The sequence below is a fragment of the Alligator sinensis genome, unplaced genomic scaffold, assembly GCF_000455745.1.
Source record: "Alligator sinensis unplaced genomic scaffold, ASM45574v1 scaffold360_3, whole genome shotgun sequence".
Classification (NCBI taxonomy): Eukaryota; Metazoa; Chordata; order Crocodylia; family Alligatoridae; genus Alligator; species Alligator sinensis.
Window position 1 is genome coordinate 2,862,805 of NW_005841977.1, and position 13,154 is coordinate 2,875,958.

The window sequence follows — 13,154 nt, forward strand, 5'->3', positions numbered from 1 at the left end:
TTCCATAATAGATTACTTACTTTTGATCATAACAAAATATTGGTCTCATGTTAGTTACATTTCTACTTTAATCACGTAACTTAGTAGGTCTATAGAAATTATTAACATTTCTGAGCCACTTAGCTGTCCCAGTTACTACGCTACAGATGCAGGCCTGAAATCCACGTAAAAAGTAAGCAAAATCTCTAGCATGCCTGAGATAAAAGTTTGTCTCTACAAGATGAAAATGCTATTTGATTAACACAAATTGAATTAATTGAAATGTGTAATATTATTGTGGCCAATTTTAAAAATAGATATTTTATGACCACTAATAATCTTTGCAGCACAAAACCTAAATAATAGGTATAAACACAGCTCATGCTTATGGGATTAAGCTGTTGCCTGCTCAGGACACCAAAACATTTCCCCCCATATATAACATTGCAAGAATCACCTAGATCAGAAATATTCAAGTTTACCAGGATGTGGAGAACATCTGAATAAAAAGAATGTTTAAATGCCTCCCCTTCTAACTGACATTGTACAGACCGGTTCTTTCCCAAGCATGACTATGATCACAGAAATTCATCACATGGAAAAAATCCTAGTAAAACGCTAGTATGTTCTAGCAACCTATAATGCAGTGAGTGTTTTTTTCCGTTTAGGAGATAGGCTGTCACATTCTGTTCTTTTGCTCCCTCTCACATCTGTTCCATTTCTTTCAGTAATAACTCCATGTGACCAGCTAGTTTTCTACAGACCACCTGCAAGGTCTATAGATTTCAGTTCAGGAACTTCTGGATTAAATTCATTAGGCTTCTGTATTTGTTTGTGGAGGCTGGCTGACTGCTAATGCAAGCTTTTGCACTTGATGGATCAATCCTAAGTGACCCAGTCACAGTAGTCCAGATATTGTCCTGGTATGCATCAGCATATTTCTTTTGAACTCAGCAGAACTAAGTTAATTTATACCAGCTGAGGACTTGCTTCATGTTTGCAGCAGAAGGCGGTGAAATACAACAAGGGCAAGAAAGAACCTGATTCACTCCAGCTCTGACAGGACTGATTTTTTTTTCATACCCTCTAAACTTCATCCAAAACCCAATGAAAACAAGGGGGAACTTCAACAGATATTGGATCAGAACCCTACAGAATGCAGAAGAATGGCACGGAAGGAGTAGCAGAGGAAATTTGGTTCCATTAATGGAAAATTTGTGTGTCAAAACATTAGCCTGGACCATAAAGACCATGTCTCCAGCCTCCTAATTTCCCGACTCTTTTTATAAAACCCTGATGAAAAGTTAGGAAGAAAGAAAAGAAATGGATGTTAGAAAATAATAAAATTAAATTTAAAAAAACCCCATTTCTTTCAGCAATCAGAACAGGAATGTGAATACAGTGAAACTTATTTTATTATGTTAATTAAAAAGTCTTTAATTTAATCTTTCAGAATTTGCTTTAAAATATCTTTTGGGGAAAAAAATAATTTGATTAAACTGAAAACCATGTGCAAATGCTTTACTTCACCTAACAATCTAAACTTAATATGACCTCTAGAAAGTGGTAATTATTTTTCTCTTTGCCTGATTTGCTGAGCCTTTGATTCTGCCCTGTGAAAATCAAATAAGGAAAAAAAATGACTGTGCTGAGCTTAGCATAAGACCCAGAGGCTTAGGTAGTCATGCTACAACTCAGTCCTTTTCTTTTAGCTGGCTGAGAGCCTGATCCTGCCCTGTTGTAATCAGCCTGTCACTGACTTCAGAGGCTGGATCAGCCCCTGTAAAAGAGGACTGGTATTTGAGATCCAATGGTGCCACCTGCTGGAGCCGTATTTCATCCACAATCGGAAATTTATTGCAGATAATTGAATTCTCCTGAGGAATTTTACACAATACTTTGAGCCTAGATGTAGGTTCTTTATTAGTGAGTTAGGATGAAATTTTAAAGGTGCTTAAGGATTCAAACAACCAAATTCCATTAAAATGAGCTTCTCAGAAATTAGTTTCTAATATCAGGTCTACTGAGAAGTAATCAAAGTGTCTGTCTTGTTATCTGCACCTAGCTGACCCACCTATATAAATGGTAGCTGGCCATTCAAGCTGTGAAGTCTAAAGCAGCAGATGCGATGTCAGATGCATCACTCATGTGTATGGCTGGGGTTTTTAAAATCTAAATCTGAAAATGGATCCAAATTTTCCCAATGGCCCCAACAAAATGTAGCAGGCTCACCTCTTTTGCCCAGCAAGCCTGACTTGGAGAAGGACAGTGGAACATTTCCACCAATCAGGTAACAGCTGGGAGGGGCTTGCCCTGCCCCTGCTGGAGGGCCGGGGGGGGCGAGGAGCCCCAGGACCTGATTGAAGACCGCGCTTTGCAGGTCCAGCAGACTTCAGGGGCGGGGTCTCCAGTGTAAATAAAAGCCCAGTGTGCTCAGCATGCTGGGTAGAGGCAGCGAGGGACGTTGGAGAGGGAAGAGCCTCCGCCAGGATCCCTTCTTTGCTCCAGCAGTGTGCAGATTGGCACATGGGGCTCAGGCTCTGGGAGCCACGCTGAGGCAGTTTGAGCCTGCATCCACAGCAGAGGGCTGGATGGAGCGGTGTGCAGACCGGCACATGGAGATCTGGCCCTGGGAGCAGTTCGAGGCTGCTTGGGCCCCACATGGTGTGCAGACTGGCACGTGGAGAGCTGGCCCTGGGAGCAGCTTCAGGCTGCTCAGGTTAGCCCCAGTGTAAGCCAGATAGCCGGAGTCCCACAGTGTGGCCCGACCAAAGAGCTAAAAGAGGCCTGGAGCCTAAAGCGGGGCCCAAGAAAGGGAAGGCCCAGGCATAAGGCTGGGTAAAATTCAGCCAGCAGCAGCTGGATCCCTGCCCCCACCCCGAGAACTGGAAGAACCCTCGGTGTCCAAAGCAGGGCACAAGGGCAGGAGAGGAAGTTTCGGCATGAAGCAGATGGTGCCGGGGCTAGCCTGACTGAATGGAAGACCCTGAGGCCCCTGTCGATGGCTCCTTGGAGAGAACTGTGAGCTGCTGGCGGAGTTGGGTCCCGCAGGGGAGGTGTTCCTGAAATAAGGCCCACCTCTCCCCTCCACGCCGAGGGAAGTCCTGGGTGAAAGGTTTCCTTCCAGCTAGACCCATAGAAGGGAAGGCACCCTTGCTAGCTGGAGTCCAGGGGTAGATGCGCCTATTATTGTGTAAAGCTGTGCCTTATATTTTGTAAGATTGTGATCATAATTATGGCTATGTTGTACAATATGTGATGGGATTGGTTTAGTTTTGTATAATTGGTTCCTCATCAGTGCACTGCCTGTTCATACCATTCCCCCGCCTTTCCTTTTCTACCTGGTTGTACTCTGTCAATGGTCCCTCTGGGTTCCCTGCAAACTACCCATTGACCCCAACTTACCTGGCTCATCCATATGGGTATCCACCCCTCCTCCTCGCACAGGCATCCTGAGGACTCACCAGTTGCACCAGGCCTCTGTCGGGCACAGGGTTAAGAAAACCATCCCCAAGGAGGGTTGCTCGCTGGGACAAACAGTCCCAGGAGGTGGTTCCTGGCTTACCGCATTGTAAATATTTATCTGTATATACTTGGTGTTGTTGAATGATATCGTTAGAGATACTTATGGGAAGTTTTTCTTTGATACTTATTGAAATATATATATATATATATATATATATATATATGTAGGTTAGGAATAATATGTATATTATAATTTAATAAACTGTAAATAATTAAGATTATTGGTGAGGAGCTGACTCTGTAGAGGAAAGAAGAACCCAAGCTCAAATCACTGGTGTCCCTCTCAGCACTGTCGCCTGCCTCATCTATCGCTTCCAGTTGAGGACGGGCACACCCTTGGGTGTTCCTGGGTTACAAATAGACTGAATCAAAGACCTGAATGGCAAGAGCCATGACCTTTGATTCACATTTGAATTTTGCAACTCAAAACTCTCTGTAATACAAATATTTCTTGCAGAGCTACCAATTCAGAAGGCAGAGAATGCCATTAAGCCAAAAAAATAAATATGAACCTTGCAGATGATGCAGAGGTTGTGGGTATTGCCAATTCCCACAGAAATTCTAAATATTGCTGGGAAAGCACTGCAGGGATGGGACTGGTGGCACTTCTAAGCACTGCATGCTCCAAAAGTTCCCTTCATACTCCATGTGGGACTTCCTGTGGTTTTCCTACCCAGCTCCTTAAGAAATTTGTTCTAGTTGTAAAATGTTTGGGCTCCTATACACGTGCAGAGCCTGCTCCAACATGCTGGAAATCCAGCATTGCCACACATCTCCACACTGAAAAAATGGCAGCAGTGAGCTTTGAAATAAAATGTATTCAATGAGCTATAGTTCAAAGCACCCCACTGCCATTTTTTCAGTGTGGGGACATGCAGCAACGGTGATACATGCGATGCCTGGGCACTTTTAATTAGCACAGCTTGCTAATTAAAGGGCCAGTGTCTCCTACAGCACGTGTAAAATGCCATTCCATTTGATTGATTTGATTATTTGATTCTGTTAAGCACTTACTCATAGGTATCCCCTCACTGAATGCAATGAGTACATACTCACTGATATGAAGGTTTTTTACCCAAACATGTCCACTCACTCAGGATCTTATGTTCCTAATTTCTTTACCAGGTGTTCTGTTAAGTAAACATCACAGATCTGAATAAGCCTTTAACAGTGAAGAAGTTAAGCAAACTCCACTCAGATCCTATTTTTGAATATAAATAAGTTTCAGCTTTTCATACATTTCCACTTAGAGCAATTAAACAAAGAGTTCTGAAAGGTTTATTAAAACAGAAACATGTGCTACATTTGGAATGGATGAGATTCAAGTGGTGAAAGCTGCCAGGAGTTGTCCTATAATCCCAGGGATAAGGATGTCCTATTAAGAATCTGGTGTTTGAAAATAATACCTAGTATATATATATACATTTTCTCAGTACTGTCCAAATATTAAATGATTGATCTTCACAGCATGCCTATGAGGTGGGTAGGTATTGATGTAAGGTTGAGAAAGTGAGACGCAGAGGTTAAAGCCAACACTTTTGAGACTTAGGGGGCCACTAAATAGGCACAAAAGGAAAGTGCGAGAGTTGGCCAGTTGAGAAGTAGGTCCCCTCTTATGATAAGGTGAGTGTTTGAGATCCCATTTTGACTCTGAGGCAGCCATTTCTCACTTGATGGTTAGTGACCTTTTGTGAGGGGTCAAGGCCATTTGCCAAGAAAGAGGAAGGTAAGGAAAAATGGGATTCCCCTACATAGTGGGTGCGTCTACACATGCATTTGATCCAAGACCAGTTTACTTATGAGTAAACTACTCATGAGTAAATGCTCCCGGGCAGTCGTCTACACATGCAGGGACACAAGGGCAGATTTGCTGCTCCAAGCTGCAAACCGCTCCCACTTCCTGCAGCCCTGCAATGGGCCCCTGCTGCCACCAGGGGGGAGCTCAGGGCTCCCCCTGGGTTCTAGCTTACGGTCTGGTCAGGGCTGGGACATTGCTCCCTGCTCTCAGGGGGCTGCCTGCTCCAGGTCAGGCATCTATATGAGCACTACTGCGCCATGACTACTTGTGGATAAGTTTGCTACTTGCATTTGCAGGTAGCAAATTTACTCGCGATCAGTGAGGCTTACTGCACAGTTAGCATGTGCACATGTAGACATAAAGCATCTTGTGTAGACGCACCCATTGAGAAGGGGAATGGATCTCTGGGCTCTGTTTCATCCATCTACAGTTCAAGTTGCTGGTCGCACCAGGAAGGAGAGGGACAGGCACTGCTAGACTCACTTGTAATAGCTTAGCTTCAGCTTCTGTTGTCTTCCTTCTCCTCTTGCTGGAGTTGGCCAGAGAGCATGTGGGAGTGTCTGTCTGGAACATTCAGCTTGAATTCCTCGTGACATTCCCATGGGAGAGGCAATGTAGCCATAGCAGTGAACAAGTGGGCAGTAGGTAGAAATGAGGAATACACTGCCACTACCTTCAGGATGAGCTGGGAATGTTAAACAGCAGACTTGGCTTTACCACTGCTGGGGGAAAAAAAATTGTTGCCACTTCCAGTGAAAGACTGATTCCTGTCTGCCATTATTTCAGTAACTGTCTGGCCTCAGAACTTGCGACAGGGCTAGTGAGATAACTTCTAGGACACCACCCAAACTGCTGACTCATTTTACATTCAAATGAATGTGCAGTGCAGCAGTTATTTGAACTCTAGGGATCAGTTTATGTTTTCTAAGCTATCTTCACAAGGGAAAGGGCTAGAAACTTCCTTTCTCTTTAAATGAAAGTCAAAATTCTCCTCCCTAAGGCCCAAAGGTCAGTTCTGCTTACAAGAGGCTCCCTCCAGCTCATCAGTGGGTCCAGCAGAGTGGAGTCGTGGGAATGTGTGTCCTTCTTGCTCAATCTAGGGGAGAGATTAATGAAATAAGCTTTGCTTCCACCTCTGAGAGCAGAAAAAAGGTCTCAGCCAGGCTGTAGTTCTTTTTTCTCTCTTCCTCCTGTATTTATGGGAGGAAGAGAATCCTGGCTAAATTCCACATGCAATGTGCTCCTGGCTCTGGGCAGTTGCTGGCAGCAGTAACTAGCTATGCAAATCCTTTCGTAGCATCTCACCAACATTCGTGTCATAAAACAACATTTAGTATTTCTCTCCTGCTGGAAAGTGTCAATAAAATGACAATTCCCACCAAAGTCCAGGCACCCCACCCACACTTACGTAGATAAAAATGGTGCCAGGTTTTCCAAAACCTCATTTGAAATGTACTTTGTAAATACAGATTAAACTATTCATCAGATTACTCTGATTGTTGCAATTTCCCCTTCAGATTGAATCTTCTTATCTATCACAGACCCCAGTATTCCTTGTCTACCAGTGACAGTTCTAGCAAGTCCAGTTCAAACTTGTGGGGCTTTGTTTTATACCAGGCTTGCAATTTTGTTTTCTCTACAAATGATGTGCTATTCAAAAGGACAGTGCAAGGGTTTTGAAATACTTTCTGTACGTCAAAATAAATTACATGGTCATAACAGAAGAATGGCAGAAAGACACATTTTTGTGGGCTAAGTCATCGTAGCTGGGATGATACAGAGCATTGAATCTACTTTTTTATCCAAAGAGGGGGAAAGAATCATCACTGGGAATCCTGTTTGCTTTCACTGTAACTAGCAATGCTCTCACCAGTTTACTTCATTGTATTTAGATTCTTGTTAATACCCACCTCTATCACTGGCACAGACTCCTATGTTAGGATTTTAGTTGTTTGTTTTGACTTTAAAATCGCCAGTCTCATGCAAATCTCAATTTAAAACATGTTGTTTAGAAACCATTGTCAAAGAGGTTGCAAGAGGGACAAAAGTGGCTCCTAAATCCTCATTTTAGGTATGAAACTGCAGGTCTGAGCACCAGTAGAAGATGCTCACAGGAATGAGTTGTTCCTTCCTTGATTCAAAGTCGGTTGAAGTCAATGAGATTTCCAGAAGGTATTCTGCCTCTCTCATAATAAAGTCCAAATGAGAAACTTGGGCCCAGATTTACCTCCATTAGTAAGAATGGAAGCTGAGAGCACATACCCCATTCACTGAAATCAGTAGAGTTTTAAGTACAGATGATTATGCTTGAGTCTGTTTTAATACTAGAGGCTGGTTGCCTCTGAAAACAAGCAGGCAAACCAGACATTCCTCTTCTCAAATGGCATATACAGTAATCAGTGTACAGTCCAAAGGGAAAAATTCCCCTTAGAAAATGCTGCTGATGTTTTTCTCTCATCTGCTTTTAACAGTACTGTTTAAAAGCTCCCCTGCTCCCCCTTTACCTTCCCAATAAAAACAGGTTCTGCCTGGCCAGTTGCTCTGAACCCACCTGTCTTTTTTAACTAAACCTGTGCAAAATATTCACAGCAAAGCTTGAAATTTGCCTGAATGTGGCTTTCATCAGAATTTGCTGGCAAATTACTTAGAAATCCTTTTAAGTGGCCATGGATCCATTGAGTGTGTTTCTCATCTGATGCATGAGTTTGCATAAAAATGAAACTTTGCACAACTTTGACTTAAATGATGGGCTGGTAGAAGGAAATCAAAATGTTTATCTTTTCTATCAGACTTTTATTTTGTTCTGACAAAGGCATGGTGGCCTATCCCTAGTATTGTCACCTGGTTCCTCTCCCTAGGATCTACAAAATGTAGGCTTCAGGAAATTTTGTACTGTATAACTTTAATTCTGAACAGTTAACAATGAATCACCGCCAAATTCTGAAAAAGCATTTTTATCATGTTATAGTTGTTTAATTTATGAAACAAATGAGAAGGAAACCACCTGGCTTGGACGTATTTAATGTGAGAGCAAACAGAATACATAACTCTACTAAGTTATGGGGTGGGCATTGCTCAACAACTCAGGAGAGCTGTTTACCGGCTTCCAGGAGAAAGCTGAACTCCTGAATGACTACTTCCCCTTGGTCTTTCACTGGACCAAGGAAAAACCCACACCAAGTAGACTAGAGGATGAGTACGGTAGGAATAATCGCCTTCCTACTATTGCCATAAAATTGGTGTATGACCAACTAATAAAATGAGACGTATAAAAATCAGCGGGAGTAGATGATCTTCATCCGAGGGTGCTGAAGAAGCTGGCCGAAGTCATTGTGGAACCCCTGATGAAACTCTTCCCCACCTCATGGTGCTCTGGAGAAGTCCCTGAGGACTGGAAGAGTGTTGTGCCCATCCACAAGAAGTGCAGGAGGGAGGACCCGGGTAACTATAGGCCAATCAGCCTAACTTCCATCCTAGGGAAAATCCTAAAAACGTTCATCAAGGAGTCTATCTGCGATAAGCTTGCAGAAGGTAAGAATCTGAATGACGACCAGCATGGCTTCATTGCAGGCAGGTCTTGCCTTACCAACCTCATCTCCTTCTATGACCAGGTAACTTGCCACCTGGACATAAGAAAGCAGGTTGACATGGTATACCTTGACTTCCAAGAGGCCTTTGATCTAGTATCTCACAATGTTCTCACAAGAAAATTGGAGGATTGTGGGCTTAACTCCAAGACTGTCAGGTGGGTGAGAAACTAGCTGCAGGATAAGACCCAGAGAGTCATAGTGAACGGATCTGTGTCATCCTGGTGAGAAGTGGGCAGCAGTGTCCCGCAGGGGTCAGTGCTCAGTCCAGTACTTTTCAACACCTTTATTAATGATTTGGATGTGGGGGTGAAGAGCTCACTGGCCAAGTTCACGGACAATGCCAAGTTATGGGGAAGCATGGTCACGCTTGAAGATGGGCTACAGTTACAGGTGGACCTAGACAGGCTAGCAAGTTGGGCAAATCGAAATCTGATGAAGTTCAGCATCAAGAAATGTAAAGTGCTCCACCTCGGGACGAGCAATCCCCAACACACTTACAGGCTTGGTGGCACCAAACTGAATAGCATCACGAATGAAAGGGACCTGGGGATAACAACAGACCACAGTACGAATATGAACCGGCAGAGCAATGCTGTAGCCAGTAAAGCAAACAATACTCTGGCATGCATCTATTGATGCATCTCCAGCAAAACCAAGAAGGTGATTCTTCCACTCTACTCAGCACTAGTGAGACCGCAGCTAGAGTACTGCATCCAGTTCTGGGCACCACACTTTAACAAGGATGTGCACAAGCTTGAGAGAGTCCAAAGAAGAGCCCCCATATGATCAGTCTTAAAAGGAAAGCTATATTAGGAAAGGCTGAGGGATCTGGGACTCTTCAGCCTGAGGAAAAGAAGGCTGAGAGGGGACCTGGTAGCAGCTTACCACTACACTAGGCGAGTACATCAAGGGCTCGGTGAGCAACTGTTCACCAGGGCACCTGAAGGAAAAACCAGGAGTAATGGCCACAAACTCCTGAAAGATCAATTCAGGCTCAACATTAGGAAAAACTTCTTGGAAAAGCTTCTTCACAGTCAGGGTGTCCAGACTGTGGAATAAGCTCTCTCCAGAGATGGTGCAATCACCTACCCTGGAAATCTTCAAGAGGAGACTAGACAGTCACCTTGCTGGGGTCTCCTGACCCCCAGTTGTCTTTCCTCCTTGGTGCAGGGGGCTGGACCCAATGCTGCCCAGAGGTCCCTTCTGGCCTTACAATCTATGAATCTATAAGGCTGCAGAGCCCAGGAGAACTGCCTTATCTCAGGGAATAAGCATGCCATAGAAGATTTTGCTCTCATATTAATTGCAAATATTGAGCTTTTCTTAAGAATACTATTGTTTTGAGCCTAGCTTATCTACAAACAGTAGATGTTCCAAAATCTCCAAATGGTAGACATTAGGGCTGTGTTAAACACTATCATTTTGTTTTGAAGGGACAGTGTTTCATTTTGTTATTTCGCTTTGTTTCATAAGCACTGTCCTGTTTGGTTTGTCAAAACTGTTTTGCTGTTTCAACGCGTTTCAACGTTTTTCCCATAGTCTATAATGGGGAATAATGACAATGCCTAAAACTTTGTCATTTCTTGCCTGATTTGGATGAAAATCACAGGGATGGTATGAGGGCATGAAGCTTGCCAAGTTTCAAGGAGATCGGTGCAGGGGTTTCAGGGAAACTGCACCTCAAACTCTTCAAAACACAACTCAGACACTTGCTAGCAGCAGCAGCCTCCTCTCATGTGACGCTCAGATCCAGGGGCTCGCAGGAGTCCATCACAGCCCCACGCCCTCCCGGGGGTCCAAGCCCCCGGGTCTGCGCCCCAGATAAGAGGAGGCTGCCCTGTTGCCTGGGACCAGCACTGGGCGTGGGCTGTGCCCAACACTGGAGAAAATTGCTACCTCCTCTCATCCAGCGTGCAGATCTGGGGGCTTGTACCCCCAGGGGGAGTCCAGCACAGCTCGGCAGCCCTCCTAGGGGTGTGAGCCTCCGGTTCAGCGCTCCGGATGAGAGGAGGCTGCCCTGTTGCCTGGGGCTGGCACTGGGCGCGGGCTGTACCTAGCACTGGAGAAAATTGTTCCTGCCGCCTGTCCCAGGCAGCAGCAGCAGCCTCCCCTCATCCGGCACAGAGATCCAGGGGCTCACACTCCCAGGAGGGCTGCCGAGCTGTGCCAGACTCCTCCCGGAGGTACGAGCCCCCGGATCTGCGCACTGGATGAAGGGAGGCTGCCACTGCCGCCTGGGACCGACGCTGAACCAATTAAGCCCGGCTTCGAAACTCAAAACGTTTCGAAACTTTCTAAATGTTTCTAGTGCCCTCATTTTGTTTCGAAGCTGTTTTGAAGACTTCTGTTTCGTTTCAATTTTGCTGGTTCAAGCTTGAAACACGTCAAAACAGCTTCAAAATGAACCACCTAGTGAAATTTCACAGAGCCCTAGTAGAAATCCATACATTTGTGGACTCAAATTAATATTAATTTGTGCAGGCTTAGAATAAAGTATTATACAAGTATTTGACTTGTTTCTTGGGGAAATATCATCTCCCCTTCACACTGACAGATAGTCTTCAGCTTGTAACTTGGTAAGGTGCTTATGTCATTGGATTCCTATGTCCCTGCTCAATCAGAACTATTTCCCAGGTCAAGCAAGCCATCTGTATAAAAACCCAAGTTCCTTCTCCTTAAGTCTGCCAGGTGTCCTATAGTTTTCTGGCTTGGGCCCTCAAACTGATATGCAACTGTCAGGCTATAAGCTGTATATCAAGGCATGAACAGCACGTGCCCCCGGTAGCTGTGGGGGCATGGCTGCACTGGTGGCAGTGGGAGCCCAGCAGCGGGAGCCCTGCAGACACCGCCAGCAGTCATCAGCGGGGGGGTGTCGAGCACCAACCAGGGTCAGCAACCACCCACAGGCGCTGTCGGTAGCTGCGGCAGTGGCCAGTGGTGATCATGGACCGCCAGAGGTGTCGGCGGCAGGGTGGCGAGTGGCAACTGCCTGCAGGCATCGCTGGCAGTATTGGTGGTGCCTTTTTGCAGAGGGTGGACTGCCACGCTCAGGGGGTGCATGTGCGTCAGGGGGTGTCCCTGCGTCAAGGTCAAGATTTTCAAATGTAGGTATCTAAAGCTAGGCTCCTAAGGCCTCATTTTAGTGCTTACTAACTAACCTCAGGGTGTATAGGTTGTAGCCATGTTGGTCTAAGGACATAGGCAGATAAATCTGTTATCTTTTATTAAACCAACTCAAACAGTCGGAAAAATCTTCCTTGCAGGAAGAAGGGTGTTTGTAACCCGAAAGCTCGCAAAGAATTTTTCCAACTATTTGAGTTCGTCTAATAAAAGATATTGGATTTACCCAAAGAACCTCGACTGCATAACAATTGACCTGATTTTCAAAGACTGATAGGGCCCAGCAGCACTTTTGAAAACGTACTTATTAAATAGTTAACCATGGCATCAACACGTGACATTTCACGGCCCATGCTCCTGGGTCCTGGCTGCCGAAGGAGCCGTTCCTGACGCTGGGCCGGGCTGGGGGCCGCACTGCAAACGCTGGAGGCGACGCTTGCACTGTGACCGGTTCGTGCTCATCTAGCGACTTCAGTGCTGCGAGTCGCTTAACATGGGAACCCTAGGTTTGCTTAAAAGAAAAAAAAAGTGGAAACAACTGGAAGACAAGTTGCAGGCCCCAAGCGCGTTATTTTCAGGCCCCGCCACCTCCAGCACGTGCTGAACGGACCGGGCAGGGCTGGGAGGTGGGAGGGAGGGGGCGAGCCTGAGCCACTGGCAGGAGCGAGGCTGCGCACGCCCGGTCTCCACCTTTTCCGTAACACAAAATGGCCGCCCCTGTGGGCACCCAAGATGGCGCCACCCAGTGCAGAGGGCGTACGGAACAGCGCAGGGACCGACGCTATCCTGCCTCCAGGAGCGCCCGGTGCGGCCCCTAACGACACCCCCGCGTTCGGGCCTGGCCCACTCGCCTCACAGACTTCAAGATCCACCCCAATCCCCGCCTGGTGCCGATGAAAGCGACCCGCTTCTGCCGGAAGTGACGAGTAGACGGTGACAAGACTACAACTCCCGGGGAGCCCTGCGCCTTAGGCTCCCATTGGTCGGGGCAAGCCGGAAGTGACCTTGCTGCGGGAGGTCGGAGGTGACAGGTGGCGGCAGGAGAGAGGGGCGAAGCAGGTTCTCGGTGAAGTTTGGGCCGGGCCGGGCTGGGGTCCCCGGGGCGGCCTCTGGGCACGGCCCCCTCGGGCTAGGCCTCGGGC

The 13,154-nt window shown here is 46.0% G+C and overlaps 1 protein-coding gene across 4 annotated transcripts in view; it reads left to right on the forward strand.

Annotated features, from left to right (window-relative positions):
- Positions 1-12,758: 12,758 nt before the first annotated feature.
- TTC1 (tetratricopeptide repeat domain 1) overlaps positions 12,759-13,154 on the forward strand; it is a 54,941-nt gene continuing 54,545 nt past the window's right edge. Inside the window, exon 1 of one of the 4 annotated variants that reach the window (XM_006021075.3) lies at positions 12,759-13,043. The gene's annotated coding sequence lies outside the window, so the exon portion shown is untranslated. Of the gene's footprint in view, positions 13,079-13,154 lie in introns of all 4 variants that reach the window. The other 3 variants (XM_006021076.3, XM_006021074.3, XM_006021073.3) reach the window with 3 other exon arrangements.